This window comes from Lepus europaeus, chromosome 10 (genome assembly GCF_033115175.1).
Source record: "Lepus europaeus isolate LE1 chromosome 10, mLepTim1.pri, whole genome shotgun sequence".
NCBI classification, from domain to species: Eukaryota; Metazoa; Chordata; class Mammalia; order Lagomorpha; family Leporidae; genus Lepus; species Lepus europaeus.
In genome coordinates, this window is record NC_084836.1 from 88,590,329 (window position 1) to 88,602,409 (window position 12,081).

A 12,081-nucleotide genomic window follows, 5' to 3' on the forward strand; every position below is an offset into this window, starting at 1 on the left:
ATGGCATATTCTGTGCTCAAACTCTTCATTCACACAGGGCTGAAAAAGAAAAGCCATACCAACCCCACCCGAAGAGTTTCTACTTCCAAAGATGTTAAAAGACGATTGCTTGTGATGGAGGGCCCTTGCAAGGAGCATGAGCTTCCCGTGGCAAGGAAACCATGAGCAAAAAGCCCTTGAAGCATTTGGGCATAATTTCCTCTCTTACTAAAAGATTAATTCCATGTAAAAGGCTGCAAGGGGACTGCTTATTACTGGCTAGGGCATCCACTCCATTTTCCCATGCAGTCTCTGGCCTGCTTTCCAAAGCTTCTCAGTGTGCTGTCAGGGGGCCACTGCAGGCATGGAGGGATGCAAATGAAACCCAAAAGGAGGCTGCAGGAACCCAGATGAAGATGTCATCGTCTGCTGCCAATTGTCATAGCCCTGTTTCCGATTATGCACTTCCATTTATCAGACTACCCCAAAGTGTTTTCACATTCTGGCATGGCATCATCGGCATATTTTAAACACACTTCCATGCACTCCAACTTCTGCCCGGGAGTTCACTCCTGTATTTTAGGGTCTGGCCAATTGCTGGCAGCAGCTGCAACCTCTGCCATTTTTTGGACACTTCTTAACAGACAGGCATAATAGTTGGTACATCATTTGAGTTACACCACTTAGTACATAAATCCTGAGACAGAAACTTGTATGTTATTATAAGTGTACAATCAATATTACATATTACATAATTGTATATAATTACATTAATGTGTAGTAAAGGGTACAATGGAATGTGATTATATAATTACTGAATTTCATGACTTAAGATAGAAAGACCATCCTTGGTCCCTCAACAAATAAGAACTGAGCGTTGAATTGCTATATAGATTTTTCTAAATCTTAAATTCATTCCTGTAACTACTCTGCTATGCTTCCTCTTTTTTATCCTCCAAAGCCCATCTGAAATGTCATCCTACCTGAAGAGGTTTGCTTAGTGACAACAGAGCTCAGTGAGTGTTTTCTATCCCCCTATAATATTTGTACCTATGTAACTATGTAACGCTTATCTAAATCAGAAGCAAATTCATATCCAGAAAGAAAAGAAGCCAAAGCTTTTTATCAGATTCTTTTTAAGGTGCCAAATGTAAAATATACTAAGGCATAAATCTTCAAATCATAAAATAATGTTTTCATCTCCCTCTTCCTTTTGCCTCTTGCCATATATACGATTCAAGCAAATAATAAACATTGGCTAAAAGACAAGGCTCATACTGAGGGTGGATTGATCATGAATTTTTTTTTCTATTTTCTTTTAGAATCTGCTCTGTGATAGTTTTTCCCTTGTCCCTGAACATTTTAGAAAAACATAACTTTGTGAAATGAAATTAAGGGAACCAAATATCTACAGATTTAAGTGCTGGTCATTTAAGCAAGGTTGCAAATTCCCTTAAAAATTCTCAGTAGGTTTTAACAAAGTGGAACTTGGGAGAATTTGAGATAATTTGGTGTCAAAACATTAATAATTTCACCATAATGAACATTTCTGTGTACTTTTTGAAGAACCCACATATGCATGGACTTCAAAATTGTTTGCACAAAGACAAACATCTCTTAATTCCATTTTTTCCACAAACTTTTGAAAAGTGTATATGATTTATTTATTTTCCCAACAATGTTTTCCATTTCTCAAAAACTTTTTCACATCCACTAAGATCCAAGTCTATCTGTAGGATAGTGATGACAGTAAATTTCCCTGTTTAATAGTCTCTCCCATGAGAGGAAGCCGCATATGCCCCTCACCACTGTTACCCATCAGCTTGCCAACCCCGCAGCCCACTGCAAATCCTCAATAGATTTGGCTGTTACTGGAGGAGATCAGGGAAAATAGTGCAGTTGGAATACTGGCATCATTCCCTTCTTCATAGTAGGTCCCCAGAAACTGGTGTGATTAGAATATCTCTTCTAAAAGTGAGAGGACCAAAAGGAGTTGGGCCAGATGATGGAAGTTAAACATTAAGAAGCAGCAAGTTTTAGGAAGAAGCTGTCATGATGTGTAATGGAATATGCTAAGATATCCTAAAAAGCAGTTAATGAGCATGAACCCTTGTATATTTAGATCAGTGTGAATGTTTGCATGCTTTTTGATTCCAGTTCCTTTTATTTCCAATCTGTCCACTAGGTCTTAATTTTAAAACATGATTAGGAGTTTCTCATGGAAGTAAAAAATAGAAAATTTTATACAGAAGCATTATCTGTAGTGAGGTGAAACAGGGTCATGGACATGGCTCATTACAGCTTAGAGATGCTTTGATGCCTTGGATTCCTCTAGTTAGTGGTTCTCAATCCTAGCTGCACTGTTAGAACTGTTTGGGGCTCTAAAAAAAAAACAAATAAAACCAAATCCAATGTCCAAAGTTACATCAAGAATAGTTTTAGTAGAGAGGCAAAGAGTAGCACTCATGCATCAGCATTTATTTATTTTTTTAAATGAACTGGACTTTTTTAAAGATTTATTTATTTATTTTAAAGTCAGAGTTACATAGGGAGAAGGAGAGGCAGAGAGGGAGAGAGAGAGAGACAGAGCGAGAGAGAGAGACAGAGAAAGAGAGGTCTTGCATCCGCTGATTCACTCCCCAATTGGCTGCAACATTAGGAGCTGTGCTGATCCAAAGCCAGGAGCCTCAGGTCTCCCATGAGGGTGCAGGAGACCAAGGACTTGGGGCATCTTCTACTGCTTTCCCAGGCCATAGCAGAGAGCAGGATTGGAAGTGGAACAGCCAGGATGTGAATGGGCGCCCATATGGGATGCTGGCACTGTAGGCAGTGGCTTTACCCCCTACACCACAGTGCTGGCCCTGCATCAGCATTTATTAAAAGTCTTCTGGTTTGGCATTGACATTTGGACTAGAAGTGAAGATGTTGCTCGGGACACCTGCATCTCCAATCCGAACGTGTAAGTTTGAGTCCCAGGCCTACTTCTGATTCTAGTTTTATTCTAATATGTATCCTGGGAGGTAGCAGGTGATAACTCAAGTACTTGAGTCCCTAAAACTCATATGGGAAGACCTTGATTGAGTTCCCAGCTCCCAGCTTTGGCCTCAGCCTGGTCCCAGCTGTGCAGGCATTTGTGGAGCAAATATGCAGATGGCAGTCTCTCTCTCTCTCTCTCTCTCTCTCTCTCTCTCTCTCTCTCTCTCCCCCTCCCTCCCTCATTCCTTCCTAAATAAATAAATAAGTTTTTAAAAGCCTCTCCCTGGATTATTTCAATGGTGGCCAAAGTTGAGAATTTGTGTTGTGAGCTGGAGTCCAGCCTGTTCCTAATAGATGTATTTCATTTCTAAATAGTGAAACCCCTTATCATAAGAGGAATGGATTGAGGTATAGGAGAACTAAAACATGGCAGAGAAGGGGAGGGTGCACTACCGGTGAGAAAGAATGTGGCCTACATTCCATCTCTGTGACTAGCTCCTTAGTAAAAAGGAATTGGTTCAGTTACTAAGCCTACATTTCCTTCTTGTTTACCCAAGGGAATAATAATAATATCAACTTTGCATGGGTTTTGCAAGAATTAGAGGAATGATATGAAAAGCACCCAGCACAGTGCCTGAACCAAGAAAAGGGTTCAGTAAGTAATATCTATTATGGCAGTTACATGAAAAATACTTATAATTTTAGAAATAAAATAATGTGTGCTATTGACAGGGAACAGTGATACCACAGTCACATATACAGGATAGCACATTCCAAATGAATGTATATTCACAGCACTGGTTTCTTTCTTTCTATTTGAAATTTCTAAAATGTATTTACTTTGCTTTTTTTTTAAACATTTTTAACAGATTCAATGTAGTTCATAAATACAACCTTAAGATCATAATGATTTTCCATCTCTATCTTTCTCCCTTCCTCCCTCTGTCCTTTTATTCTTCTCTTTTCCTCCTCCTCCCTTTCTTCTTTTAGTTTTTGAGATAAAATATTTTTAATTTACATTACAGTCAAGGGCTTAATGCTCCAGCAAAGAAAAAAAATTAGCAAGTAAAAAGAAAAACTAATGTTAACACCTGCCTCTAAATTTATAAGCACTCCTAATTATGAATATTACCTTCTAAATACAGGGGGCTTTTCCCATGCAGCATGTGATGCAGAAACTGAATTGAAATTCAATGGCTATATTCACTATCACTGTTGAAGACCTCTAGGCAGTGTAGAGACATCATTACATCCATCTTGGCAGGTATCCAGAAGAGTACATAGGAATATATGTTATCATCCAAGGACAGATCAACTAAATGGCCCGAGAACTCCTGGAGTCATAAAATCATAAAATGCTTAACTTACAAGAGATCATGTGGTTCAATGATTTTAAAATATATATACTCTTAGCAGTGGAATACTTTCCCCAGTAGAAATCTTAATGGCTGATGTCCAATGTTTCTAAGTGAAATCCTTGTCATTGAAGGGAGGCTTCTCCATCTTACCCTGCAAGGATTCCCAAGACTGCACTCTGAAAATCACTGATTGAGTTACAAACACTTGTGGTCGACTGTTCCTGTGGTGGCATCCAGTGAAACTGACCATCAGATATTCTCACTGTGGCATATAAAGGGTCTCCAAAAAGTTTATAGAAATGTGCATGAAGAACTATGCAAAGGTTGCTAAATGTTTGCACTAAAGTAAACACCTTCTTCAAAAAATATATATTTATTTACCTATTTGCAAGCAGAGAGAGGGAGAGAGAGAGAGAGAGAGAGAGAGAGAGAACTTTCATTTGCTAGTTCACTCCCTAGATGGCCAACACAGCCATGCCTGAGCCAGGCTGAAGTCAGGAGCCAGGAACTCAATCCTGTTCTCCCACAAGGTTAGCAGGGGTTTCCTACGTAGGTAGCATGTACTTGGGTTACCTTCTGCTGCCTTCCCAGATGCATTAGCAGAAAGCTCGATTGGAAGTGGCGTAGCTGGTACTTGAATTTGTGCTTTGATATGGGATGCCAGCAATACAGGTGGCAGCTTAATCTGCTGTACCAAAATGCCTGCTCCTAAACTTATCTTTTAATTTTTATGAACTTTTTGAAGTTCTGCTGTATTCTCCAGAGCTGAAGATGGACTTGTTCTGTGATTGGCCAATAGGACATTACCATTTAGAGATACTCAGATTTTGGCCAGCGCCGTGGCTTAACAGGCTAATCCTCCGCCTTGCAACGCCAGCACACTGGGTTCTAGTCCCGGTTGGGGCGCCGGATTCTGTCCCGGTTGCCCCTCTTCCAGGCCAGCTCTCTGCTGTGGCCCGGGAAGGCAGTGGAGGATGGCCCAAGTCCTTGGGCCCTGCACCTGCATGGAAGACCAGGGGAAGCACCTGGCTCCTGGCTTCGGATCAGCGAGATGCGCCAGCCACAGCGGCCATTGGAGAGTGAACCAATGGCAAAAAGGAAGCCCTTTCTCTCTCTCTCTCTCTCTCTCTCTCTCTCACTATCCACTCTGCCTGTCCAAAACAAAAATAGAGATACTCAGATTTCGAACAAGTTTCCATGCTCTAATAAAGGTGGGGATACACCATGTGAAAAAAGTAAGAAATTCTGAAGAGCAGTTCTGAGGTACCAGATTTGGGAGGGACACCCACATGGATCCTCTGGGTCCAGTTTTAGTTGAAACAACTGTAGCCTCATGGAGACTTCAAGTGAGAACAGCAGAAGAATCAACTAGCCAAGTCCAATCCAGATTACAGAACCATAAGGAAATAAAATGAATATTGCTTTAGGCTACTAACTTTTTAGGTGAATCACTGTATGGTAACAGATAAATGAAAAGTTATATAGCCCTATTACAACAGTAGCACGTGTAACTGTTTGTGCCACTAAGAAAGTGCTTTAATACTCAGTGTGGTAATGAACTAGTCTGATTAACCAGTAAGTGGAAGAACTAGAAATATAACCGAAGTCTTATTCTGAATTCATCTCTCATTCTACAATTCACCTGCTCGCTAGTCAGTGGAATACTGTCCTTAAACTGTAGAGGGTCGGTCGGCTCTTCGCCTGCGCCGCGCCCGAAGCTGCAGACCGAGCCCCAAGCCCAGCCCCCAGCCTGTCCGCCGCTGCCTTCGCCATGCCCTTCTCCAACAGCCACAACACGCTGAAGCTGCGTTTCCCGGCCGAGGACGAGTTCCCCGACCTGAGCGCCCACAATAACCACATGGCCAAAGTGCTGGCCCCCGAGATGTACGCGGAGCTGCGTGCCAAGAGCACGCCCAGCGGCTTCACACTGGACGACCTCATCCAGACCGGCGTCGACAAGCCGGGCCACCCGTTCATCATGACTGTGGGCTGCATGGCGGGCGACGAGGAGTCCTACGAGGTGTTCAAGGAGCTCTTCGATCCCATCATCGAGGACCAGCACGGCGGCTACAAACCCAGCGACGAGCACAAGACCGACCTCAACCCCGACAACCTGCAGGGCGGCGACGACCTGGACCCTAACTACGTGCTGAGCTCGCGGGTGCGCACTGGCGCAGTATCCCTGGCTTCTGCCTGCCCCCGCACTGCACCCACGGCGAGCGCCGGGAAGCTGGCGGTGGAAGCGCTGTCCAGCCTGGACGGCGACCTGGCCGGCAGGTACTGCGCGCTCAAGAGCAGACCGAGGCGGCTCATCGACGACCACTTCCTCTTCGACAAGCCCGTGTCGCCCCTGCTGCTGGCCTCCAGCATGGCCCGCGACTGGCTGGACGCCCGCGGTATTTGGCACGATGACAATAAGACCTTCCTGGTGTGGATCAACGAGGACCACCTCCGGATCATCTCCATGCAGTAGGGAGGGAACATGAAGGAGGTGTTCACGTGCTTCTGCAATGGCTTCACCCAGATTGACACTCTCTTCAAGTCTAAGAACTACGAGTTCATGTGGAACCCTCACCTGGGCTACATCCTCACCCGCCCATCGAACCTGGGCACGGGGCTGCGGGCAGGTGTGCACATCAAGCTGCCCCACCTGGGCAAGCACGAGAAGTTCTCGGAGGTGCTCAAGCGGCTGCGGCTTCAGAAGCGAGGCACAGGTGGTGTGGACACAGCTGCCGTGGGCGGGGTCTTTGACATCTCCAACGCCAACCGCCTGGGCTTCTCCGAGGTGGAGCTGGTGCGGATGGTGGTGGACGGTGTGAAGCTGCTTATTGAGATGGAGCAGCGGCTGGAGCAGGGCCAGGCCATCGACGACCTCATGCCTGCCCAGAAGTGAAGCCGCCCGTGCCTGCCACCAGCTCCGCTGCTTCCTAACTTATTGCCCGGGCAGCGCCCACACGCACCCCGAAGTTCACCTGGCGGCTGAGCCCTTAGGCTCGCTGTAGAGACTTGTGTCGCCCCCGGTTGAGTCTATTTTTTTGATGGCTAAGATGTTGCTGATGCTGAAATAAACTAGGGTTTTGGCCTGGCCCCCCCCCCAAAAAAAAAAAAAAACTATAGATGGTCAACCTATATTCATTAATATTATCTATTTTTATATAGGGTAGACTATTTTGTCCTGTAAAACCAGAATATGCAAATCATAAAACAGAGTTGGGGGAGGGGGAGAATCAGAGAGAGAAATTTTCCATCCACTGGTTTACCCCTCAAATGGTCACAACTGCCAGAGCTAGGCCGGCCCATCCAAAGTTAGGAGCCAGGTGTTTCTTCCAGGTCTTCCAAGTAGGTGCAGGAGCCCAAGTACATGGGCCATCTTCCACTGCTTTCCCAGGCCATAGCAGAGAGCTGGATCGGAAGTGGGCCAGCTGGACTTGAACCAACATCCAAATGGAATGCCAGCACTGCCGGTGGTGGCTTAGCCCACTATGCCAGAGCCCTGGCTCCCTGGATGATACCCATTCTAACTGGGGTGAGGTGAAACCTCATTCCTAGTGGCTAGTGATCCTGAGCATTTTTTCATGGGTCTTTTGGCCATTTGTATTTCATTCTTTGAAAAATGCTTGTTCGCCAATTTCTTAAATGGATTGTTTCGTTTATTGTTGCCGAGGTTCTTGAGCTCTTTACAGAGCCTGGATATCAACACTTCATCAGGATATGCAACTTCATCAGTTGCATAGCATTTTCTCCCATTTTGCTGGCTGCTCTTCACTTCATTGAGTGCTTCCTTTTTTTTTGTGCAGAATCTTCCTAGCTTGATATAATCTCATTTGTCTATTTTTTGCTTTGATTGCCTGTGCTTCTGGGTCTTTTCTAAGAAGTCTTTGCTTATGCCACTGTCTTTCAGTTTCCCCAATATTTTCCTCTAGTAATTTGATGGTATCAGGGCATAGATCCATTGTGAGTTGATTTTTGTATAAGGTGCAAGGTTGGGGTTTTGTTTCATACTTCTGTATGTATGGATCCAATTTTTCCAACACCATTTATTGAAGAGACTGTCCTTTCTCCAGGTATTGATTTCAGCTCATTTGTTGACAATTATTTGGTTATAGATGCATGGGTTAATTTCTGGGGTTCCTAATCTGTTCCATTGGCCCATGTGTCTATTAAGTATCATTCTTTCAAACCTTTAGAGTGCAGTCTGGCATTTGTAAGTCCACAGAAAGAGGTTATATGGCTACTGGAGGATTTATTTTCTTCCTTCTCACAATGAATATGGCAAGGAAATTTATTAGAGTTTGAGAGAATTGTTTAGAGTGTGAACTGTACTCTATAATAGTGAATTAAAAAAATGTTTTCTTTATTTCTGAGAATCAAATAAACTCTATTTTCCTCCCTGATTGATGCAAAATTCCTTCCCAGTGTGGAAGTATAATTTCCAAACAGACAAAATAATAACTCTCAAATATAAAATGAACATGTGTCAAAGATTTATTCATTTCATTAATTACTAAAAGAAATAGTAAGGTGCTAAATCAGCCCAAAGAACATTTGAAAAGATTGATATTCATAGGTGAATTAACAAATGCAAGTTAGGATAAGATTGCTGGGGTAGATACAAATCTAGTTAAGGCATAATAGGGTAATATAACATAACCTTTGGAATTATCTATTCCACCTATCAGAGAAAATGTACACGTCTGCTGAACAAAAGTCTGTAAAATAGGATGCAGTTTCACTAAGTCTGAGTTCTGTAGTCAACAGCAAACAATGAGTTAAACAGCATGCATTTATCTAATCCCTGGGTGGTCCTATGCCCTAAATGACACTCAGTAATCAATCCACCCACGTTTGGCTGTTTGTCCAAGTTTTGAATAATTTTTCTTATTACTAGTCATTACAGAGAATGTCTCTCCCTGTTGAAGGGTTCTTGTAAGACTCTTGGGATTTTTAGAACCCAGGAGACAATAAAAAGGCCAGACATTTGACCCATACTTCATCTTTACCAGCTCTCCCCTGTGGCCGAATGCTGGTGTAATCTTAGGTCTCTGTTCCATTGTGGGGCCCAATCCCTAGGACAGCTCCCAGTGACTTTTTTCTGCTATCCCTTCCTTGGTATAATCTCCTCCCAAGCATGAATGGCATCTGAAATTCACCTCTAACCAACAGAAAATTGCAAAAGTAAAGTGATTTTACAGATGCAATTAAAGCTCTCAGTCAACTGATTTGAGTAAAGTGAGACTATCCACATTGGGCCTGAATTAATCAGACAAAAGCCTTTAAAAATGCAATGGAGTGCTTCCTGAAGACTGCTCTGCAGGCTTGGAAGAAGGCAGCTGCCATGGCCCTGGAGGAACACAAGGACCGTATGACAAAGAACTGCAGGTGGAAGCCAAGAGATGAGACTGAGGCCAACTGCAAGCCAGCAAGAAAATTTCAGTCCTGCAACCGGGGGACACTGAATTCTGCCAGCTGCCATGTGAACTTAGAAGATTTCAAGCTGCAGGAAGGAAGGCAGCACAGCTGAAACCTTGATTGCAGACTGTGAGCCTGATCTGATCCACACCCTGACTCCTAACCCAGGACACAATCAGATATTGAGTCTGCTGTTTCAAACTGTGAAATTTGTGGCTATGTGTTTGGCAGCAATATAAAATGAATTTACACAGGGGTGTGCAATACAGGGTCTACTCTGCTGATGGCAGACTTGCCCACAGGATTCTTTTACAGTGCTCTCAAGGTCATGGTACACATTTTCAGCTACCTTTAGTATCCAGGGTCAGGGTCAATTCCTTCACCTAGAGAATGCAAGGCAGCCTGGGTCTCTGCCAGACATTGAGATCTCTCTCTCTTTCTTCCTCTCTCATCTTAGACTCAAAGAAGTATCCCAAATCCCCACCACATTCTCTGTCTCCAAATACAACCCTACTCTCCAAGCCAGCATCCTGGAAATTGTAGGTGCTCTTTCTTGGTCACCACATTTTCCTCTTTGTAACTCCCAGTTAAATTCTTCTCCTTGAGTTCAAGACTCCAAATTGCTCTATTTGATCAGTTTTTGGAAGGTGGAGGGAGAGAAATAGGGTTCTATAAAGATAGCTCTAAGCAAAATACAGCATTGGCCTCTTTCCTGCAATGAGAGCCAGTAACGGAGATTCTAACACCATTTAGATGATTTTTATTACTGACTAACCCTTTTAAAGAGAGTTAATATAAGATACTCTTTATAATTATAATTGGGCTTCAATAAAGTCTTTGGGGGACATAATTGCAAAATAAATGGGGGTTCTTAACACTTTTCTGATGATGCACTTTATATTCCTTAAGATTATGAAAGAGGAAAGGAACCAGAGGTAAAAGTGTGGTATTAATAATAATGAGCTGGAGAGCAGGAAGGCTGGAGAGGATGGAAATGTTTCAGAACAGGAGACGCTGCCTGAGAGGACATCCAGGAGGTAAGTTTTGGAGAACAACCCATTGGGGTAAACAGCCCTGGAATTTGCTAGTCACTACCTCTCCCCAAATGCCTGCACATTAGACTCATTAGTGAGACTTTGAAAATCAGTGTTCAGGCCACTCCCCAGACCGCTAAACTATAATTCTGTGGGGGTAGAACCCAAATATAAGTATTTTAAATATTCACAATTTTGCAAAACTTCCCAGTTAATTTGAACGTGCAGCCAAGTTTCAGAACCACTGTTTTCCACTTTCTTTTGTTCAGCATGCAGCTGTTATACATTAGTGCTTAAACATTGCCTGAAAAGCTGACAGAACTGAGATTCTCCAGCCTTATCCCCTGGAGATTCTGATTTGCTGGGTTAAGGGTTTAGCCCGAGAATCTGCATTTCCAGAAGATTCTCATGGGGATACTAATGCCACTGATTAGAGAAGGATTCTCTGAGTGGCATGAAAACATTTTTATCTTAATGAAATTATAGTCATGCATTTCAATAAGTAGTTAAAATATTAATGATTCATAACTGTAGGTGACCTGTTTTGTGTTGATGGAACCCTGAGGATTGGAAATTCCAGATTCTACACTAATTTTTTAATTGCTATTATTCACTAAGCACCATGTCACAGAGACCAACTGCCTCCAGGGAAAAACATCTTTGTTCAAAGACCATGAGGAGAGATCCAAGTCTGTATATTTACCCCATTGCAGCTGAACTCTGCCCGCACATTAGGGGTTCCTAGGGAACATAGAAATGATGCCAGTGTTTGGCTTTCAGCCCTGGATATATTAATTTATGGAGTATCAATGCATATAAAATTAGAGTTTATTTCTCAGGGCACTTTTGAAGTGCAGAAAAATTGAACAGAAACTACAAGTTCTCTCTATACTCTCTTTTCCACTGTCAAAGTTATTCACATGTTGTATTGACATGGTAGTCTTTTTTCAGTTCATGAACCATTAGCCAAAATGCATAGTTGACATTAGAATTTATTCTTTGTGTTGTACAGTTCTATGGGTTTTACAAATACACAGTGTCATATGACCATCGTTATAGTGTCACAGAGTAATTTCACTGCCCTAATAAACCCTGTGTGTGCCATCTATTAATTTTTCCTCTCTTACTCCCAAATATCTGGCCATCTGATCTATTGCCCATAGCTTTTCCTTTTCCAGAAAGTTCTATGAGAGTACATCAAAAAGTTCATGTTAAAATGAAATTAAAAGATGAGTTTATTTCTGTTGCAAAAAAATGTGAAATCTGGCTGGCGCCGTGGCTTAACAGGCTAATCCTCCACCTTGAGGCGCCAGCACACTGGGTTC

The 12,081-nt window shown here is 42.9% G+C and overlaps 1 pseudogene; it reads left to right on the forward strand.

The window, feature by feature from the left end:
- Positions 1-6,084: 6,084 nt before the first annotated feature.
- LOC133767831 (creatine kinase B-type-like) lies at positions 6,085-7,389 on the forward strand (annotated as a pseudogene).
- Positions 7,390-12,081: the final 4,692 nt, after the last annotated feature.